The following is a 9,034-nucleotide window of genomic DNA, read 5'->3' as shown; positions in this document are numbered from 1 at the left end:
AAACCCACGTAACTTGGTTACGTCAATACAGCAGTTATATAGCTGGTGTACACGTGCACCAGCAATCACTTCTTAGGTGGGTCCCAGGTGGGGCCCACCACCCACATATACAGTACTATGTGTATAATATACCACCTTATATGTTTTTATTATATTATTTTTATATATGCATATATGTAGATACATATAAGTACCAACCGTCCGGCACTGGACGTCTATTGATGGACGGCCAGGATAAAATATGTAAGTCATGGTGGACCAGGGCTGGTAGGATGGACGGTCACGGTACAAGCATCTTGGTGAGGCCCATTGTCAGCCCACCTGTATTTTGGTGAGGCCCACAGTCAGCCCACCAGCAACGAGTTTGGCTGTCGAGAAACATCTTCTGCCGCGGCTGTTTTGGAGGCCATTTTCGGCCCTGTTTGGCAGCACAACCACGGCTCTTCTTTGGTCGTGTTCTCGATCCTTATCAGTGCTCATCCAGCAGCATGGTGGCTGCCACCTTCCCTGTCCAAAATGGCCCGAGATAAGGTTGTTTACACCCTTATTTTCGGGTTGATATCAGCCCGTTGCTGCAGCTCGACGGAGCTGGTTTAAGAGCTGCCACTTCATTGGGTTCAGCCACTATCTGAGGCCATTTTCATGTCATTGCTTGGCCCCAAAACTGGGCCCTACTCAGGCCAGTTCGGCCTTGAAATAATGCCTGAACGTAGGTTTCTTCCAGCTTCAAAATAGGGTTCGCCCTTCACTATGTGCATAGTTTCTTCTGACGGGTGCTTTTATACACGTGTGGTGAGGTGTGATGGAGCTTTAGCATGAGTTTATTTTAGAGTCTCCTAAAGAAGAAAAATAATGGAGGGAGAGGTCTTACCTTCCACAGTTGGGTCCGACCCGAACTTAGGTGGTCACACACACACCTAACACCCTCAGCTTCTTCCTCCCTTCTCTCTCACTTTCCCTTCTCTTTTACCTCATAAGTGGTGTGGCTATGGCTCCACACTGACTCGGCTCGGTCCGATTTTCACGGACTGAGTTGGGGCAGTGTGCTCCAGGCTCACCAAAACAGCCCTCTGTTTTACTCTCTCTCTCTCTTTCTTCTCTCTCTGACTCTTTGCTCTCTCAACTCTCTTTCTGTATGAATTTTGAGGGGCTGAGCTCCCCATTTATAGGCAAGGAGAGGAAGGGTCCAACGGCTGGGATAGACTCTGCAAATCCCTAGGCAATGGTCGTCGGTGGCTGCCTCTGTTTTTTTCAAAATGGATAAATGCGGCTTGTAAGTTCTCCTAGTTTAGCTATTCTTGGCTTGAGAGAGAGAGCTGGCGTCTGCACGTTGGAAATCCAATCGACATGGCTCTCCCTATAACTTCAGCGGTCTGTTCGCCTTTCATGATAGAACAGACGGTTAGGGATAGATTCTCTTCGTTTGTTTTCGGGGGGCCCACTAGTATGGTTTTTAGAAAATCCATTCCTTCCATCAATTTTGTAAGGTGATGTTAGGCTAGCGGCCACAATATGGGGTTAATCCTAGATTTGGATGAGCCACACCACTAGTCAATGTGTGGTGCTAATTCCATGAATTCCAATTTACGTTCGATCTTACAACATGCAGATTTCTATCTGGTTGTTTAAAATAGATGAGGGTTCACGTGTGATGATCTTCCGGAAGATCCACTCCATTCACCGTCTTTGGCACGTTGTGCTAACCCATGGTCCGAAATTTGAAGTTGATCCGAACTTCAGGTGGGCCACACGATCTGCTAATGTATCAAATGGTATTCACCATTAAACCTAACTAAAATTTGAATGAATTGAGTTATTCTGTGTGAAGTCCACTTTACTACTTGTAGTTATACGATCCGCTCTGTTCATCGTGTTTAACATGCCCTGCTAGGATTAAGGTCTAAAAATGGGGCAGATCTGTTGATCAGGTGGGCCATACTATCCGATCAAGCATCAATGGTGGCATGTAGTGGCATTCACTATTTACGAACTCGCCATCCATTTCTCAACCGGCATCCGACACCCATTATGTTGAAATGTGCCATCCGAATGTCTTAAAATTTGGCGAACATGCATTATTTTTCGTGCTCTTTCCTGTGATCCAGTTTGGGTCCCAATCTCTCCAAGATGAATAAGATGTTCTTTTAATGGCTAATATACTTCAAAATTCTAAAATAATATTTATACTCCTCTGATTAACAAGTTACCAGGTAGTTTGGACTTAAACCTGAAGATCTTCATAATGACCGATTCATCCTGATATTCAGATGGCCCATTTGGTGGATCCAAACCTGATCAATGGTTAGGTGACTTATTAAAAATAAGGAAGTTTTATAGTTAGCACTCTAACCGTGCATATGGGTGGATGTATGGTCAGTTTTGTGAATGGGTGATCACAAAGTGGGTTTTCGGAGTGATCAGAGGTATAGGTCAATGGCGTTTTCTTAATTATTGTTGATCTGTGAGTTTTGGGAAATCTAATGGCCCCACATGGTTATAGGTATGTTTTTAAGCAATTCTTACAAAAGAACATATATCTAAATTATTATGGATAGGGAGTTTCTTCATTATTCCGTTCAAGGGAAAGTTCTTACGTCAAATCACGTGACGAATGACCTTGTTTTGAAATTCAATGGTCAAATGGCTTGATCTATAAATGGAGATCATTCTCAATAGATACATTCATGTCGAGGAATGGATGCAAGGTCAAGATAGCTAGGTTGGTGTCGTACACATGTACGTATCAAGTTAAACTTCATAGTAACCCCTGAGGACTTTCAATACTCGGGTATTGAAAAGTTTGGGGTGTTACACAGGTGCAGGGCCCACCTGTTATGTATTTGAGGCCCGTGTGATGAGGCCCATTATGATGTACTAGGGCTCATGGGTTGAGGCTCATTGAGATGTATTTCCGGCCCATTTGGTAAAGCCCGTTGTATTATATTTAGGGCCCATGGGTTGAGGCCCATTGTGATGTATTAGGGCCCATGGGTTGAGACCCATTGTGATGTATTGGGGCCCGTGAGTTGAGGCCCATTGTAATGTATTTGGGACCCGTGAGCAGAGCCCACCTCATATGTTCCATCCTAACCGTCCAAGTCATATAGGGCCAGCCTTGATGTTCATTTTATTCACAACGTCCGTGGGATGTGTGACCCACTAGATGTATGCCTTCTATATCTACACTAACCATCTGGTGGGGCCCATCTGTTGCATGTGCAGGGCCTACCTGTTGTGTATTTGTGCGGCCCATTGATGTAACCCACTTGATGTGTGTGAGGCCCATTAGTGCGGCCCGTTGATGCGACTCACTTGATGTGTAGGAGGCCCATTAGTGCGGCCCATTGATGCAACCCACTTGATGTGCATGAGCCCCATTAGTGTGGCCTATTGATGCAAGGCCCGTTATGATATGTTAGAGACTCATGGTTGAGGCCCATTAGGAAGTGTTTATGGCCCATTTGGTAAGGCCCACAGAGATGTATTTTCAGCTCATGGGTCAAGGCCCATTGCGACGTATTTTTGGCCCGTATGTCATGTCCCATTATAACATGTTTCCAGCCCAGTTATTGAGGCCCGACTTGATGTGTATAAGGCCCATTGGTGTGGCTCATTGATGCGGCCCACTTGTTGGATTGACGCCCATTGTTGCGCCCAATGATGCGACCCACCGTGAAGTGCATATTAGGCTAATGGAGCGGCCCAATGTATCGACCCACCGTGATTTGTAGGCCCACGTGTTGCATGTGTAAGGCCCACCTGTTGGATATTTGGGCCCACCTTATGTTTGACTCTACATAAGCCTCTGCTTAGGAGCAATGTTGGTTGAATATCCACATTGATGGGCAATGACGGTTAGATGCCCTCATTGTAACCTTTCCTTAGGCCTTCTTAGGCCCATTCTCTTAGTGGGTTAACCCAAATAAGTGGGCCCCATTTGCTATAGACAGATGGCTCCGTGCTATCAGATGATATAACCACGGCCGAGAACCGATCTTTACATTATTGTTGATTGGTTATCTATCTATAGATCCCGCCTTGTTTATATATGCTGGTTGTCGGTGCCGATTATCAATGCTGATTGTCAGTGCTGATTATAGATGTTGATTATCGGTACCGATTATTGAGGCTGAATATCGAGGCCGATGTTGAGACCCAATGCGATGTATATGTGGCTCGTATTTGAGGACCGTTGTGATGTGCATTCAGGCCATGTTTAAGGCCTAATATGATGTATATGAGGCCTATGCGATGGGGCCCATTGGGATGCATTTGAGGACCAGGCTATGGAGCACATTATGATGTATGTTAGGCCCATGAGAAAGGCCCATTGTGATGTATTCATGGCCCATGATGCATGGCCCATTTGATGTATTCGAGACCCATGTATAGGGCCCACATGTCATGTATTTGAGGCCCATGAGCAGGGCCCGCCTGTTGTGTATATGTGGCCCTTGAGTAAGACCCACTGTGTTGTATATCAGGCCTTTATATGAGGCCGTAGGCCCATTATATGTTTAGTTCTATGTGGGCCATTCCTTGGGGGCAATGTTGGTTAAATGTTCACATTATCGAGGTCGATTGTCGATGCTGGCTGTTGATACCAATTATGAGTATGTGACAGCTTAGCATCATGATACATGCCCATACACATCATCTGCATGTTTGTTATGAGATGTGGTTAATCATTGCATATGTCATTGAGCATGTTATTATGTAACTCTCTGATAGGCGGAGGTTATCTGACATGAGCACACGGTATGCGTAGGATTAATGCATGACTGGATCGTATGACTCATGCATCTCGCATTATGATTACTATACGCCCTAGTGACACCAGGGCCGTAGCCTCCACAGGCATATCGTGGATGGCCAAATGGGACACTGAAAATGTTTGGTTCTAACATAAGGGCGCCATAGATGTCCCTTGGTGAAAATTCCTAAACCTTCGTGGCCAGGAGATGCCCCAACGTCGAGACCGAGTGGACACATGAGCGCCCGAGTACCGAATACCAGGAGGCCGCGTCTCCCACTGTGTCGTGGTCGGTTGGGAGGGGGTGTGACCTTACCCGCCCGAGGGTAGGGGGTAATACTAGGCTGAGTTTGACCAGCTCGTGAATGAGTCCGCTATCGATGTGCTGGATAGGTATTGGCAGACTATTGGCCAAGCAGATAGTGAGGTTTCTTACGCTCACTTGGACTGCGCGGCTGGGAGAGTGACAGTGCCATTTAGAGTGTACTAAACCCCGGTGATGATCCCAGAGATGAACTGTACTGATATGTGAATTTAGTGAGCAGGAGTTGCATACTCATTCATGCATTCATTCATTCACTATCCACTTGGGTTGGTGGTGCGTAACTATTTGTTACGTGTGCCTTCGCAATGGCCACGATTTCAGTTGGGGCGCGTGACTAACCTGAGATCAGGAGTTTACCACATTGAGTCTAACTATCCAAATTTAGGTATGAGACTGGTTTGGATAGAAGTCTCTTGTGAAGGACATCATAGTCTGCGATACTACGTACTATCATCCCGACTTCACACTCCAGTATGGTCATTTCATTCGCACTGCATATTGCATAACATCCGTGGCATACGGCATTTTGGGTTATTGTGTCTCTGCATTTATATGACCTAGGTACGGCTGACGCTATTTGTGTTACTCATCAAGAATGTATGTTGTATTGCATCTGATATTTGGCTATCTATGATTCCTCATTTGCATAGTTGTTCTACATTGCATATTCTGACATTGATTGACTCAGGGATTTGTCCGTATTTTCGCTTACTCTGTTATCGTATGATTTATGATCTTGTCAATATTCTGTTTACTATGATAATTCATGCTCTTGTCAGTATTTCTGCTTATTTCGACATTATACAATTAATGGATTACCAGTACTTTCGATATTATGTGATTTATGGCATTGTATCCTCGGCATCTAATATTTGGCTCGCTTTGACTCCTCATTTGCATAGTTGATTTGTATTGTGTACCTTAATATTGTATGATCCATGGACTTGTCAGTATTTTCGCTTAATCTGATTACTCTGATATTGAATACTTGGCACTTACCTTGTGCACACACTTACATCACCCTCTAAGCTTTCTATAAGCTTATGCACGATAGATGCGTGCAAGTGATGTTAGGTTGCAGCAGTGTTAAGCTTGGAGCGTGCAGCGGTCTTCTGATGCTTGATTTTCGATTTATGTATTTCCCTTTCAGCATTGTACTCAAAAGTTTTTTATCATAGTGGATTTTGTGATGGTGTTCTTATGGTTATTGTTCGTGGGTTATGTTTTTGGTTATGCTCATTATGAATCAGACTGATGATTATAAATCCTCCGTGTAGCATCCCAGGATCGGAACCTAGTGTATGGGTGCCAGGAGCCGAGAATGGGGTACTACGGAGGCTGTCGGCGCCGGATTCGGCGATCGAGAATTTTGTGAGCACAATTTTCGAGTTCGGGACGTGACAAAGAGTCCGCCTCAATGAGCACCTCATGAAAACCCTGTGATATACTAAAATGCATAGCATCATGAAGGGCCCGAATTTCTGCCCTGTTATTCGAGCCATGGCCATATCCCGAGTAAAAAGCGAAAATCAGCTCGCCGATAGCATTTCTGCAAATGCCACCACCCCCAGACGGGCCAGGGTTCCCAGCTGTAGCCCTATCTATATTAATTTTCATCCATCCCACTGGAGGTCTGAACCATTTAACAAACTGACATGATTGGGGCGGAGGGGGAGTAGGTGGCAAACTAAGGCGGAGGAAGATCGTATTTAAAGTATGGGAACCATGAAATAAATTTCCAAGTAACCACTTAACGCGACTAATTACCTTCCTGTTGTTTGGGCTGATCCCATCATATTTGGCTGAGTTCCTCGCTTTCCAGATTTCCCACACTATCAGATACGGAGTAATGCGGTGAAGAAGAGATGGCCCTCCACCAGGATGATTGGAATTCCATCAGAGGAAGAAACAATTTCCAATTAAAGATGGAGAGATGGGCTGAATATCAAAAATATTGCTGAACTCTTTCCAGACATTGGCGCAATAGCCCCTCTAATGAGAAGGTGTTCCAACATTTCAGGTTGAGGGGAAAATTTTTTATCGTTGTCACAACATTAGCATCTGGAAGCAAGGGGTATCCCATGCGACTAGATCCTGTCGTCCGTAGGGATGACCCCTTGGAAAAGCCTCCAAAGAAATAAGGAAATCTTAATAGGGATCTTAAGATGCCAGATACTCTTGGCCCAAGCAATTTCTTGCCCTGTAGATTTGCTCACAGCCCACCTGAATTTAACTGAGTAATAGCCTGATTGATCGTACGGCCAGATACGGTGGTCTGGCTGATCTAACATACATAGCCCTGCCTGAATGATATATTCCTTCACCCCCACCGGGAGCAACTCTATAACCGATGACCAAGGATTGATACCTTCGGGGGAGATCAGGTCGCTGACGAACAAGTGGAGCAAATCATCTGGAATTGGCTGAACTACCCAGTCTACTAGCCGGCCAAGCCCTGTCCAGTTTTCTAGCCATATGTTAAGGGAGCCTCTTCCCACCTTCCATTGCATATGGCTATCCAGGACAGGGGAGAGAGACAGGATGTGTTTCCACATGGGGGAGAGGGAAGAACTGGAAGCGACAAACGTACCATCATGAATTGATCCATATCTAGAAGCAACGAATTCAACCCACAAACTTCTGCTCTTGTCAACCTTAACTGAACATGTCATTTTCAATTTGAGCACTGTCATAACATCTCTAAGTTTTCCAATGCCTAGTCCACCTTCTTCTCTTGGCATAGATATTTTATCCCACTTAATCCAATGGCATTTTTTATTACCTTCATGCCAGCCCCAAAGAAAATTGGAGAAGCATGACTCCATTCTCTGAAGAATCTGAGAAGGGATCGAGGCGGCCGACATTGCGTGGATGGGAATACCGCAGAGAACATGATTGATGAGAGTGCACCGGCCTGCTTGCAAAAGAATTCTGGCCTTCTACCCTTGAATCTTGTTTTCAATTTTTTCCAACAAGGGACGAAAAAAAGGACATTCTGGCCCTGCCTTTAACAAGAGGAATCCCAAGTTAAAAGAAAGACGCCGAAGAGCAGGGGATCCCAAGACGGCGCTGGATGTTTCTAATTCTATTCACCGGCATCTTAGAGGAGTGATGTACGCAGCTTTTTTGGTAATTGATACGTTGACCTGATGCAGCTTGGTAAAAGGAGAGAAATTTTGACACCGCTTTGATAGATGAGCTACCACCATTGAAGAAAAGGATTGTGTCATCAGCATATAAAAGATGAGTGATTTGTTTGCAACCGAGTTTGAGCTTAAACGGAATACATTTTTGGCTGTGGATAAGGCCGGCAAAACCTCTACTTAGGACCTTTACCGCTAAGATGAACAAGCTTGGAGACAAAGGGTCCCCTTGGCACAGCCCTCTAAAGGACTCGCAGAAACCAAAACTCGAACCATTGATGAGTACTGAAAACTAATTGTTATTCCAGCATTTTTCCACCATTTGAATCCATGATTGAGAGAATTCGAAACGCTCAAGAACCCGCATAAGAAAATCCCATTCTAGGTGGTCATATGCCTTTTCATGTCTAATTTGAGGATTCTATTTCCGCCTCTAACCTTCCGATCGATCTCTCTTACAATCTCCTAGCCTAGAGCAACACTTTCTGCCATGGATTGGCCCCGAACGAAAGCTCCTTATTCAAGGGAGATAATATTAGGGAGGATCAATGCCAATCTATCTGCAATAACTTTAACAAAAATTTTATACACGCAGTTACATAGACTGATAGGACGGAAGTCGGAAAAGACTTTAGGGGTTGTTTTCTTGGGGATCAAGCAGATGAGGGAAGCCAAGAAAGCACGAGGCATTTTACCACCAAGGAAAAACTGAACCACCGCTTTATGGATAACCGACCCAACAATATCCCAACTGTTGGCAAAAAACACACCTGAGAGCCCATCAGGACCGAGAGCACTGCCTTTTAGGAGGGC

The sequence above is a fragment of the Magnolia sinica genome, chromosome 6 (assembly GCF_029962835.1).
Source record: "Magnolia sinica isolate HGM2019 chromosome 6, MsV1, whole genome shotgun sequence".
NCBI lineage: Eukaryota > Viridiplantae > Streptophyta > Magnoliopsida > Magnoliales > Magnoliaceae > Magnolia > Magnolia sinica.
This window is presented reverse-complemented; position numbering follows the sequence as displayed.